This window comes from Carcharodon carcharias, chromosome 4 (assembly GCF_017639515.1).
Source record: "Carcharodon carcharias isolate sCarCar2 chromosome 4, sCarCar2.pri, whole genome shotgun sequence".
Classification (NCBI taxonomy): domain Eukaryota; kingdom Metazoa; phylum Chordata; class Chondrichthyes; order Lamniformes; family Lamnidae; genus Carcharodon; species Carcharodon carcharias.
The window spans coordinates 85902074-85915017 of record NC_054470.1 but is presented as its reverse complement, the minus strand read 5'-3'; the positions used below and the strand labels follow the sequence as shown (position 1 = coordinate 85915017).

Genomic DNA, 12944 nt, shown 5'->3' with positions numbered 1-12944 from the left:
TCTAGTCCCTAACTGGATCGTAAGAGGGTAGAATATGGGAGACCAGCCAATAGAGCAGTGGAATCATCAAGTCTAGAGGTAACAAAGGCACAGATGAGGGTTTCAGCAGCAGATGAGCTGAGGTGAGGGTTGTGTCCAGCAACATCCTGGAGGTGGAAATAGGCAGTCCTAGTGCTGGCGCTAATAAGTGGTAGGAAGCTCATCTTGTAATAAAATATAACACCAAGGTAGCAACAATCAAAATCAGCCTCAGGTAGTCACCAGGGGGAGGACTGGAGTCAATGATTAGGGAGAAGAATTGTGGCAGGGATGAAAGGTAATCGCCTGGACAGAAGATAATGGTTTCAGTTTTCTCAATATTTTGGTGGAGGAAATTTCTGGTCCTCCTGTACTAGATGTCAGACAAGTAGTCTGACAATGTAGAGATAGTGGTGAGCTGGGTGCTGTTAGCGTACAGGTGGAACGTAATATTATGTTTCTGGATGATGTTGCTGAGGGCCAGCATCAGGATGAGAAATAGGAGGGGGTCAAAAATAGACCCTTGGAGTACTCCAGAGGTAATGTTGCAGAGAGGGACAGATTTAATGATTTGGGTAAGAGATACAGGCGGATGTGAAGAAGAACATTTTTAAGCAGCTAGTAATGTTCTGGAACTTGCTGCTCATGAGGATGGTGGAAGCAGAGACGATAAATGACTTCAAAAGGAAATTGAATGGACTTTTGAGGGAAATAAACATGGAAGGTTATGGGAATAAAGCGGGGGAAGGGGCTGATTGGATTTCTCTACATAGCACCAGCACGGACCCGATAGGCTGAATGGCCTCTTTCTGTGCCAGTATGAATATGACTCCAAGCAGGAAGAGGAGATATTACTTGGCTATGGTATGGTCAACCATATCAAAGGCCACAGACAGGACAAGAAGGATGAGGAGGCATAGTTTACAACAGTCACACAGGATGCTATTTGTACCACTTCAGTACTGCGACAGGGCAGAAACCTGGTGTTAGAACCAAGGCCGGGATTTTCCGGCCCCATCATGGGCGGGACCTGCAGTGGACGAGGCGGCGCTCCAGCCACAAGCCCATTGACTCGCGGTGGGACTGGAAGGTCCCGGCGGCAGGCATGTGCGGAAAGTCCTGCCCCATATCTCTCAAGACTAAAATTTCCTTTTACAAAGTGGAAAGATTTGGCATGATCTGGACATGTGGATGCTAACCTGGGATTTTTTTTAAAAGATCATAAGTTCATCTTGGAACTATCAACAAGCAGGCCTCTTCCAAGAAATCACTGGACCTATATGGTACTTGAAGAAGTTGTGAAGAGAAAAAGATTGGTGAAGACAAATGTAGGTCCCTTACAGTCAGAAATGGGGGAATTTATAATGAGGAACAAAGAAATGGCTGACCAACTAAATACATACTTTGGTTCTGTCCTCACAAAGGAGGACACTAATAACAAACCAGAAATACTGGGGAACACAGGGCTTAGTGAGAGGGAGGAACTGAAAGATATCAGTATTGGTAGCGAAATGGTGTTGGGGAAATTGCTGGGATTGAAGGCCGATAAATCCCTGGGGCCTGATAATCCACAACCCAGAGTACTTAAGGAAATGGCCCTAGAAATAGTGGATGCACTGGTGGTCATCTTCCAAGATTCTACAAACCATGGAACAGTTCCTACAGATTGGAGCGTAGCTAATGTAGCCCCACTATTTAAAAAGGAGGCAGAGAGAAAACAGGGAATTATAGACCAGTCAGCCTGATGTCAGTAGTGGGGAAAATTCTAGAGTCCATTATAAATGATTTAATAGCTGAGCACTTGGAAAACAGTGGCAGAATCGAACAGAGCCAGCATGGATTTATGAGAGGGAAATCATGCTTGACAGATCTACTGGAATTTTTCGAGGATGTAACTAGTAGAGTTGGTGATGGGGAGCATGATGGATGTGGTTTATTTGGACTTTCTGAAATCTTTCAACAAAGTCCCACTTAAGAGATTGGCATGTAAAATTAAAGTGCATGGGATTGGGGGTAGTGTATTGAGATGGATAGAAAACTGGTTGGCAGACAGGAAACAAAGAGTAGGAATAAATGGGTCTTTTTCCGAAAGGCAGGCAGTGACTAGTGGGGTACTGCAGGGATCGGTGCTGGGACCCCAGTTATTCACAATAAATATTAATGATTTAGATGAGGGAATTAAATGTAATACCACCAAATTTGCAGATGACACAAAGCTGAGTGGGAGGGTGAGCTATGAGGAAGATGCAGAGATGCTTCAGTGTGATTTGGACAAGCTGAGTGAGTGGGCAAATGCATGGCAAATGCAGTAAAACGTGGATAAATGTGAGGTTATCCATTTTGGTAGCAAAAACAGGAAGGCAGATTATTATCTGAATGGCTATAAATTGAGAGAGGGGAATGTGCAATGAGACCTGGGTGTTCTTGTACACCAGTTGCTGAAGGTAAGCATGCAGGTGCAGCAGGCAGTAAAGAAGGCAAATGGTATGTTGGCCTTCATAGCCAGAGGATTCGAGTACAGGAACAAGGATGTCTTGCTGCAATTGTACAGGGCCTTGGTGAGACCACACTTGGAATATTGTGTGCAGTTTTGATCTCCTTATCTGAGGAAGGATATACTTGCTATGGAGGGAGTGCAGCATAGGTTTACCCGACTGATTCCTGGGATGGCAGGACTGACATATGAGGAGAGATTGAGTCAATTAGGTTTATATTCACTGGAGTTCATAAGAATGACGGGAGATCTTATAGAAACCTATAAAATTCTAACAGAAATAGACAGGGTAGATGCAGGAAGGATATTCCCGATGGTGGTGGAGTCCAGAACCAGGGGTCACAGTCTGAGGATATGGGGTAGACCTTTTAGGATTGAGATGAGGAGAAATTTCTTCACCCAGAGAGTGGTGAGCCTGTGGAATTCGTTACCACAGAAAGTAGTTGAGACCAAAACATTGTATGTTTTCAAGAAGGAGTTAGATATGGCTCTTGGGGTGAAAGGGATCAAAGGGTATGGGGAGAAAGTGGCAGCAGGCTATTGAGTTGGATGATCAGCCATGATCATAATGAATGGCGGAACAGGCTTGAAAGGCCGAGTGGTCTACTCCTGCTCCTAGTTTCTATGTTTGTTTATATGGAACTGCAAAGTCCTTTAATTAATGAAAAGTTGGGAGACAAAAAGGCAATCACATAGCAGAGAGGAAAAAAACCCATAAGTTGTGAACCTGCTTGTTTTGGGGGCAGTCTTGTTGGAGAACAAGCTGAGAAAGGAAGGCTGCCTTGACTGGCTCCCACTCTCTACCTTGCCTAAAATTCTGTGTGGCTATCAACCTGTAGCCAGAGGATCCTCATCTGGCCTGCATTTAGACCTGCAAAGCTAAGACCAATGGTGAGAAGGTCCAGGCATCCACCAGGACCAGTCTTCACACAAGAGAACTCCAGGTCAACACCATTGAGACCCTGCGGACTTTATCCTTTTTATAATGCACATCCTCCATATCTGCAAAGAGACTCTATCTGTTTGTCCTTTGTGCGTGTGTCTTTATTGTGCTGTGGGAGTTCTTTAGGAAGAGATGATAGTTACACTTGCTGATTACAATTGTGTGTTATTCAGAACAATAACAGAATTACCCGGAAAAACTCAGTAGGTCTGGCAGCATAAGCGGAGAAGGAAAGAGTTGACGTTTCGAGTCCTCATGACCCTTCGACAGAACTTGAGTGAGTCCAAGAAAGGGATGAAATATAAGCTGGTTTAAGGTGTGTGTCGGGGCGGGGGGAGAGAGAGAGAAGTGGAGGGGTTGGTGTGGTTGTAGGGACAAACAAGCAGTAATAGAAGCAGATCATCAAAAGATGTCACAAACAACAGAACAAAAGAACACATAGGTGTTAAAGTTGGTGATATTATCTAAACGAATGTGCTAATTAAGAATGGATGGTAGGGCACTCAAGGTATAGCTCTAGTGGGGGTGGGGGGAGCATAAAAGATTTAAAAATATTTAAAAATAATGAATCTCTCCCCTTGTCCAGTCCCTTCCAACCTACATCCGTGATTCCTCTGACACATTACATCACATCAACAATTTCCAGTTCCCTGGTCCCAACCGCTTCCTCTTCATCATGGATGTCCAATCCCTCTACACCTCCATCCCCCACCAGGATGGTCTGAGGGCCCTTAGCTTCTTCCTCGAACAGAGGCCCGAACAATCCCCATCCACCACTACTCTGCTCCGTCTGGCTGAACTTGTTCTCACACTGAACAACTTCTCTTTCAACTCCTCTCACTTCCTCCAAATAAAAGGTGTGACTATGGGTACCCGCATGGGCCCCAGCTATGCCTGTCTCTTTATGGGGTATGTGGAACATTCCTTGTTCCAGTCCTACTCCGGCCCCCTTCCACAACTCTTTCTCCGGTACATCGATGATTACTTTGGTGCTGCTTCATGCTCTCGTCGGGACTTGGAAAAATTTATTAATTTTGCTTCTAATCTCCACCCCTCCATCATTTTCACGTGGTCCATCTCTGACACTTCCCTTCCCTTCCTTGACCTCTCTGTCTCAATCTCTGGTGATAGACTGTCCACCAATATCCATTACAAACCTACCGACTCCCACAGCTACCTCGACTACAGCTCCTCACACCCCGCTTCCTGTAAGGACTCCATCCCATTCTCTCAGTTCCTTCGCCTCCGTTGCATCTGTTCTGATGATGCTACCTTCAAAAACAGTTCCTCTGACATGTCCTCCTTCTTCCTTAACCGAGGTTTTCCACCCACAGTCGTTGACAGGGCCCTCAACCGTGTCTGGCTCATCTGACGCGCATCCGCCCTCACGACGTCTCCTCCCTCCCAGAAACATGATAGGGTCCCCCTTGTCCTCACCTATCACCCCACCAGCTTCCGCATTCAAAGGATCATCCTCCGCCATTTCCGCCTACTCCAGCATGATGCCACCACCAAACACATCTGCCCTTCACCCCCCTTATCGGCATTCCGTAGGGATCATTCCCTCCCGGACACCCTGGTCCGCTTCTCCATCACCCCTTACTTCTCAACCCCCTCCTATGGCACCACCCCATGCCCACGCAAAAGATGCAACACCTGCCCCTTCACTTCCTCTCTCCTCACCGTCCAAGGACCCAAACACTCCTTTCAAGTGAAGCAGCATTTCACTTGCATTTCCCCCAACTTAGTCTACTGCATTCGTTGCTCCCAATGCGGTCTCCTCTACATTGGAGAGACCAAACGTAAACTGGGCGACCGCTTTGCAGAACACCTGCGGTCTGTCCGCAAGAATGACCCAAACCTCCCTGTCACTTGCCATTTCAACACTCCACCCTGCTCTCTTGCCCACATGTCTGTCCTTGGCTTGCCGCATTGTTCCAGTGAAGCCCAGCGCAAACTGGAGGATCAACACCTCATCTTCCAACTAGGCACTTTACAGCCTTCTGGACTGAATACTGAATTCAACAACTTTAGGTCTTGAGCTCCCTCCTCCATCCCCACCCCCTTTCTGTTTCCCCCTTCCTTTTGTTGTTTCCAATAAATTATATACATTTTTCTTTTCCCACCTATTTCCATTATTTTTAAATATTTTTAAATCTTTTGTGCTCCCCCCACCCCCACTAGAGCTATACCTTGAATGCCCTACCAACCATTCTTAATTAGCACATTCGTTTAGATAATATCACCAACTTTAACACCTATGTGTTCTTTTGTTCTGTTGTTTGTGACATCTTTTGATGATCTGCTTCCATTACTGCTTGTTTGTCCCTACAACCACACCAACCCCTCCACTTCTCTCTCTCTTCCCACCCCCAAACCACCCCCCCCCCACACCTTAAACCAGCTTATATTTCACCCCTTTCTTGGATTCACTCAAGTTCTGTCGAAGGGTCATGAGGACTCGAAACGTCAACTCTTTTCTTCTCCACCAATGCTGCCAGACCTGCTGAGTGTTTCCAGGTAATTCTGTTTTTGTTTTGGATTTCCAGCATCCGCAGTTTTTTTTTTTCTGTTGTGTTATTCATTCCTGGCAACATGTTAAAATAAGTTTTGTTTTAAAATCAATTAATCATTCTGAGTTTTGAAAGAAGCCTGGTCAGAATCTCTTTCCTTCTAGGTACTACAGGTATAGGTACACAATTGGCTATTTCGTTGAGAAAATTAAACATTTAAATTAATGGTACGGCCTGCAGAGCAGTGGGACCTGATAATTCATGCACTCCTCCTATCCTGGTTGTAACACCTGGTTAGAGGGATTCAAACATGTAATTTAAGGAAAGATGTACACCGATTTGGAGGGGTGATAGTACATTTAAGTACTTGGAGAGGAAAAGGAAGCTGGAGATGGGGTGCTAGTTTGCAAGAATGGTATGTGAAGGATGTTTTTGGGGACTGGAGTAATGGCAGCAGATTAAATAACTCATGAAGCTCTTTTTTTTTGCCTCTGCTGAAAATCAACAATCCAACTAAATTCCTAAGAACAACCCCCTCCCCCACCAGATCATATTAATTTGAGAGTTTCTAAAGGTAGAATTCTTTTGAAGTTTAAAGGTATCTTTTTTGAATGTCTGGCAAATTATCTTTTTAACCAATCGAGTAGATAAGGTATATGCAACAGACACTCATTTGTCTGTTAAGTCATTTTCTCATGAGAATATCGGATATAAATACATTTAACATTTCAAACACAAGGTGATTTCTTAACCCTTAAAACTAGCTTAAGAATATACACAGCAATATCACAATGAAGAACTGGCTCTGCCAGAGAACTCGTTGGAAATAAGGAGATTAGGATTTTTGTAGATTGATTCTCTTGACACTCAGATGGGGAAGGGCAACAGTCAACCAATTAATCAAAGTCAATTTTAAATTTATATGCTTCTATTTAAAGTAACAGCAAAAATAACACTTTGCAGCAACTTCTCCTTTTCAGTAATGATGCAACTCCACTTCCGCCACTTCTCAAATAATTTCCCCCTCATCCTCCAACCCAGGAAAATCATCATTTGCAGAGGCCACTGATATGAGAACCTGCCCAGTGTCTAGCTTAGGTGCACATCTCTGAATAATGATAGCAGTTACATAGAATTTCACAGCACAGAAGCAAACCTTTCAGTCCAACAAATGTGCACTGCCACACGAGCTTCCTCCCACCTTACTTCATCAAGATATCCCTCTATTCTTTTCTGCTTCATGTCAGCTATGAAGTCTCCTTATCTTCAGCTGGTAACACACTTCCTTCTGAGTTTCAAAGCTCCAAGTTCAAATCCAAATTCAGGGCTTGGACACAAAAATCAAGGCCGTCACTCCAGTGAGGGAGTGCTGCGCATTGGAGATGCCAACTTTCGAATGAGATATTAAACTGAGGCCCCATCTATTTGCTAGGGTGGTTGTAAAAAATCCCATGGCGCTATTTCAAAGAAGAGCAGCGGAGTTATCCCTGGTGTCCTGGCCAATATTTATCCCTCAATCAACAACACCAAAAAAACAGATTATCTGATTAAGATCACATTGCTGTTTGTTGGGAGTTTGCTATGTGCATTTTGGTTGTCACGTTTCCTGCATTGACAACAGTGACTGCACTTCAGAAATATTTCATTTGTTGTAAAGCACTCTTTGAGACATCCAGTGGCCGTGTAAAGTGCTGTACAAGTGCGTCTATTTTTTCTTCAACTGCTTTTCAGCTTCCCTTTAAAATGCTTCTCTGCTGTAAGCCCCAACTCCCATGTGGTAACAAGTTCCACATTTACACCATCTTCTGTTCCACATTTACACCATCTTCACGGCTATCTAAATGAAGAAATTTCTCATGAATTCCTTGTTGGATTATTAGTGACTATCTGTGTGTGTGTATGTATGTATATATATGTGTGTATATATATATATATATATATATATATACCACACAAATGAAAAATCTTCTCTTCCCTAACATATCCTTCATAATATAAATACATTCCAATGATCTAGCACATTCCCCATATCTAGGTCCATTGGAAGATTATAGCAAGCCCTTCTGCTATCTCCAACCTTCCTTCCTTAGCAACCTGGGATGTCATCCATTGGACCAGGTGACCTGTCCTCTCTAAGCATAGTCAGCCTTTTCAATACATCCTGCTAATCAATTTTTATCCCATCCCTTACCTCTACCATTCCCACTTCCAACGATACTTTGTAAGCATCCTCTTCCTTAGTAAACAGCAATAAAATGTACTCATTAAAGCTTGCTCTGTGCCTCTAAGCATATATCACCTATTTTGTCCCTAATAGGTACTACACCACCTCTTATTACCCACTTATAATGCCAGTAGAATATTTTGCATTTATCCCTTGTGTTAATTGTCACATTCTTCTCATATTCTCCCTTTGCCAGTCTTATTTTCCTCTTCACTTACCCTCTCAACCTATTATATTTGACCTGGTTCTCACTTGAAGAATTCTCCTGATACGCACCATACACCCTCGGTCTCAATTAACATCCAAGGAGCCCTGGCTTTGGTTTTCCTGCCTTTCCTTCCTGCTAGAATGTACCAAGCCTACATCTGTAACATCTCTTCCTTAAAGATCGCCCACTGTTCCATTACAGCCTTTCTAATGAAACCTTGGTTTCATGTTACCCAACTAGATCCTGTCTCCTCCCACTGAAATTATAAGTTCTACTTTAGGTTGTTCCTTGCTCTTCTCCATTACTAATCAAAACCTTATAATGCAATGATCACTATCACCCAAGTGATGTCACAGTGTACCCACAAACAAATGGTCCATTTCAATTCCCAACACCAGAATCGGCAGTGCCTCCTCACTAGTTGGACTGAGAACATATTGGTCAAGGAAGTTCTTCTGAACACATTTTAGAAATTCTTCCCCCTCTTTTCTCCTTACTCTAACATTATTCCAATAAATATTTGGGTAATCAAAGTCCCCTAATGTCAATTATTCTCCTACATCTCCAATTTCCCTGCAGATTTGTTCTTCTATCTCTCTCACTACCTTTCTCATTATTTGGAGGCCTGTGGAATACACCCAGAAGTGTGATCATATCCTTTTTGCTTATCAACCCAAACAAAATGGATTCTGTCCTTGTCCCAAGATACTCTCTCTTCCCAACAGTACAATGTCTTTTTTAGTCAGTACTGCCACCCCACCTCCCTTTTTCCTTCCCTTTCTTTTCTGAATGGTTTGCATTGACGAATATTAAGTGCCCAGTTTTAAGCCTTGGCTGGGGTTTTATCAACAGTGTGCCATTCCCAATGTCATAACTGGAGCTCTACACCACTTACATATATTTTCCTTTTCCTGTTTCCTTTGTGATTACAATTTAAATTCTAAGGGCCAGCAGCAGGGAAGCTTTACATTGGTGAAACCTGTCACTAGCTGACAAGGCAGCAGGTAATGGGTAGGCCATAAAGGAGCCTCCAGGTCAAACAGGGAGGCTCTGTATTATGGCCAAAGCTTTCCTGTCCAGCTCCATTGCCATTAACATAAAACTTGAGAGCACAAAGGTGACACTTACAGTAAAAGTGAAAGTTATGTTTCACTTATATATATTTCCTATTACATTGGTTTCATTTTATTCATGTGTGCATCATTGTTATTTTTTGACAGCAATTTAGTTAGAGACTAAATGTACTGGCACACCTCATGGTTGGTACATACTGATGGTTACAGGGAAGTTAGGGACATTTCTTTTAATTTGGAAGAAAAAATGTGGTGCTTTTCTCATTCATTCTTTGTTGAATGTTCATATTAGTGTCCAGTGTTGTATTCACCACCCTGTGGGACATGGCTGAACTTGACGGCTTAGCTGATCCTCCCTTCTATGCATTGTAAACAACATTGTCTAAGATCACTGTCAGCAGGGATAACTAATATCTGATGCCTCTACCAATCAGAGTCTACTTGCCAACCAGTCAGCACTCTCTCCTCAGGCAGTATAAATTGTCATTCTTCTCTTTACATTTGGTATTCTTCAGGATCTGTCCTGATGAGTGCAAGGCAAAAATCTTCGACAGCATGGCTTTTTTTCAGCAATAACTGAGTCGTTTTAGATGAACTCAAAGCCCCGTAAGGGCTTTGCTAGCCAACATGCTGAGACAGACCCACAATTGGACAATACTGCCCTGTGGCTCCTCATTTTCTTACCTTAACTAACGATCCCTACCATCCTCCTACCATACTCAGGGTGCCAGGTCATTCCCATTCCACTTTTCCATGCCCCCAACTGCACCCTCTTTCCTCCCCTGGATCCTTCATCCACTCCTCCATGTCCTTCACCACACCCCATCCCCCTCACTCCGCACACTCAACACTGTCTCACCTTTGCCAATCTCGAGCCTCCATGCAAGCTGCCATCTCCTGCTCCCTACCTTGTGCCATAGAATTAAATAAGGAAAACTGCTGACCTTAAACACAACTGCAGAAGGCCGAGTGGTGCACACCGCCTTTAAACAATCATGAACCGGGTGCTGTGAGACTCTCATGCACTGCTGACATTATTTTGAAGGTAAGACGCAATTTTAAAAAGTTTTATGCTAATGAGTATTCATGGACTGCAAATATATTACAAGTATGAACCTTCCTCTGGCTGGCATAATGCTTAATACCTGCCTTCTCTCTGTCATTGATGTGTACCACAGATTCTGGTTCACTTTCTTCTCCTTGCAGAATGCTCCACATCTTCTCCCTGATGTCCTTTACCCTGGCACCAGGGAGGCCACACACATTAAGGCACTCAAGATGACAGTTATAAAAATGCCTGTCTCCTTGATTATGGAATCTTCTATCATGATTACATTTCTCCAGTTTGCTGTTCCCCTCAGTGCAATCCCTTGCCCATTGACGCCAAGGTCTGGACTGCACTCCATCAAGATATTGTCACTTTCTTCAATGTTGGGTACTTGTTTGAGAGTAGCATATATCCCAAAATATCCTCCATTTTCTACCTCTTCCCAGTCTTCCAGATGGCAGCTCAGCTACTATCCCGAACTCTCACTGCTTGTGGAATAGCCAACTCCTGGAGTGTACAACCCAGGAAACTCTCAGTCTCCATAATGCTCCACAGTGACTCCAGCTCAAGCTCGGAATTCCTGAGGCTCAATCTTGAGTAGCTGGGGATACTTCCTAAACATAGGGTCCCCCAAGACACTTGCATAAAACATTTTCCTCGTGTCACTGTTGGTTCTTTTGCAAATTACCTTAAATTATTCTCTCAGGTTCTTGGCCCTTCTGCCAATGGGAAGTTTCTCACTTTCTACTCTATCTAGACCCCTCATGATTTTGAACATCTCTATTAATTCTCCAGAGCTCTCTGATTACTGCCTCTATTACATTGGCAGAGGGACGCAGTCTGGAGAGTCATAGAGTCAAAGATCTACAGCACAGAAAAAGGCCCTTCGGCCCATTGAGTCTGCACTGGTCAATTACCTAACCATTCCAATCCCATTTTCGAGCACTAGGCCCATAGGTATGCCATGGCATCGCAAGTGCACATCCAAATACTTCTTAAATTTCTGCCTCTACCACCCTTTCAGGCAGTGAGTTCCAGACTTCCACCACCCTCTGGGTGAAAAATTTCTTCCTCACATTCCCTCTAAACCCCCTGCCCCTTACCTTAAATCTATGCCCCCTGGTTATTGATCCCTCCACCAAGGGGAAAAGTTCCTTCCTATCTAACCTATTTATGCCCCTCATAATTTTATGCACCCCAATCATGTCCGCCCTCAATCTCCTCTACTCCAGAGAAAATAACCCCAGTCTATCCAATCTCTGAAATTCGAGCAGCTACTGTGGTGAGATTTGAACCTGTGGCCCCAGAGTTATAAACAAAAACAAAAATAGCTGGAAAAGCTCAACAGGTCTGACAGCATCTGCGGAGAGGAATACAGTTAACATTTCAAGTCCATATGACTCTTCATCAGAACTAAGAAATATAGAAATTAGGTGGAATATAAGCTGGTTGAGGGGGGTGGGACAGGTAGAGCTGGATAGAGGGTCAGTGATAGGTGGAGGCAAAGAAGAGATTGCCAAAGATGTCATAGACAAAAGGATAAAGGGGTGTTGACGGTGGCGATATTAGCTGAGGAATGTGCTAATGATGACATTAAGGGTAGAAAGCAGGATGAGCAAGTGACAGATAGCCCTAGTGGGGGTGGGGTGGGGGGAAGGGATCGAAATAGGCTAAAAGGTAGAGATAAAACAATGAATGGAAATACATTTAAAAATAATGGAAATAGGTGGGAAAAAAAAATATATTTTTTAAAAAATATACAAAAAATTACAAATTATTGGAAAAAGGGGGATCGGAAAAGGGGTGGGCATGGAGGAGAGAGTTCATGATCTAACGTTGTTGAACTCAATATTAAGTCCAGAAGGCTGTGAAGTGCCTAGAATGAAGATGAGGTGCTGTTCCTCCAGTTTGCGTTGAACTTCACTGGAACATTGCAGCAGGCCAAGGATGGACATGTGGACATGAAAGCAGGATGGTGAGTTGAAATGGCAAGCGACAGGGAGGTCTGGGTCATGCTTGTGGACAGACCGAAGGTGTTCCGCAAAGCGATCACCCAGTCTGCAATTACCCTTAATGTCATCATTAGCACATTCCTCAGCTAATATCACCACCATCAACACCCCTTTGTCCTTTTGTCTATGACATCTTTAGCAATCTCTTCTTTGCCTCCACCTATCACTGGCCCTCTATCCAGCTCTACCTGTCCCACCCCCCTCAACCAGCTTATATTCCACCTCATTTCTATATTTTTTAGTTCTGATGAAGAGTCATAACGTTAACTGTGTTCCTCTCCGCAGATGCTGTCAGGCCTGATAAGTTTTTCCAGCTATTTTTGTTTTTGTTTCAGATTTCCAGCATCCGCAGTATTTTGCTTTTGCCCCAGAGTTAGAGCCTGGGCCACTGAATTACTTGTCCGGTGACAT

At 43.6% G+C, this 12944-nt stretch overlaps 1 protein-coding gene across 1 annotated transcript in view; it reads right to left on the bottom strand.

Moving 5' to 3' along the window:
- Positions 1-12944, bottom strand: part of zdhhc21 (zinc finger DHHC-type palmitoyltransferase 21) — a 232685-nt gene that overhangs the window by 184355 nt on the left and 35386 nt on the right. The window lies entirely within an intron of this gene.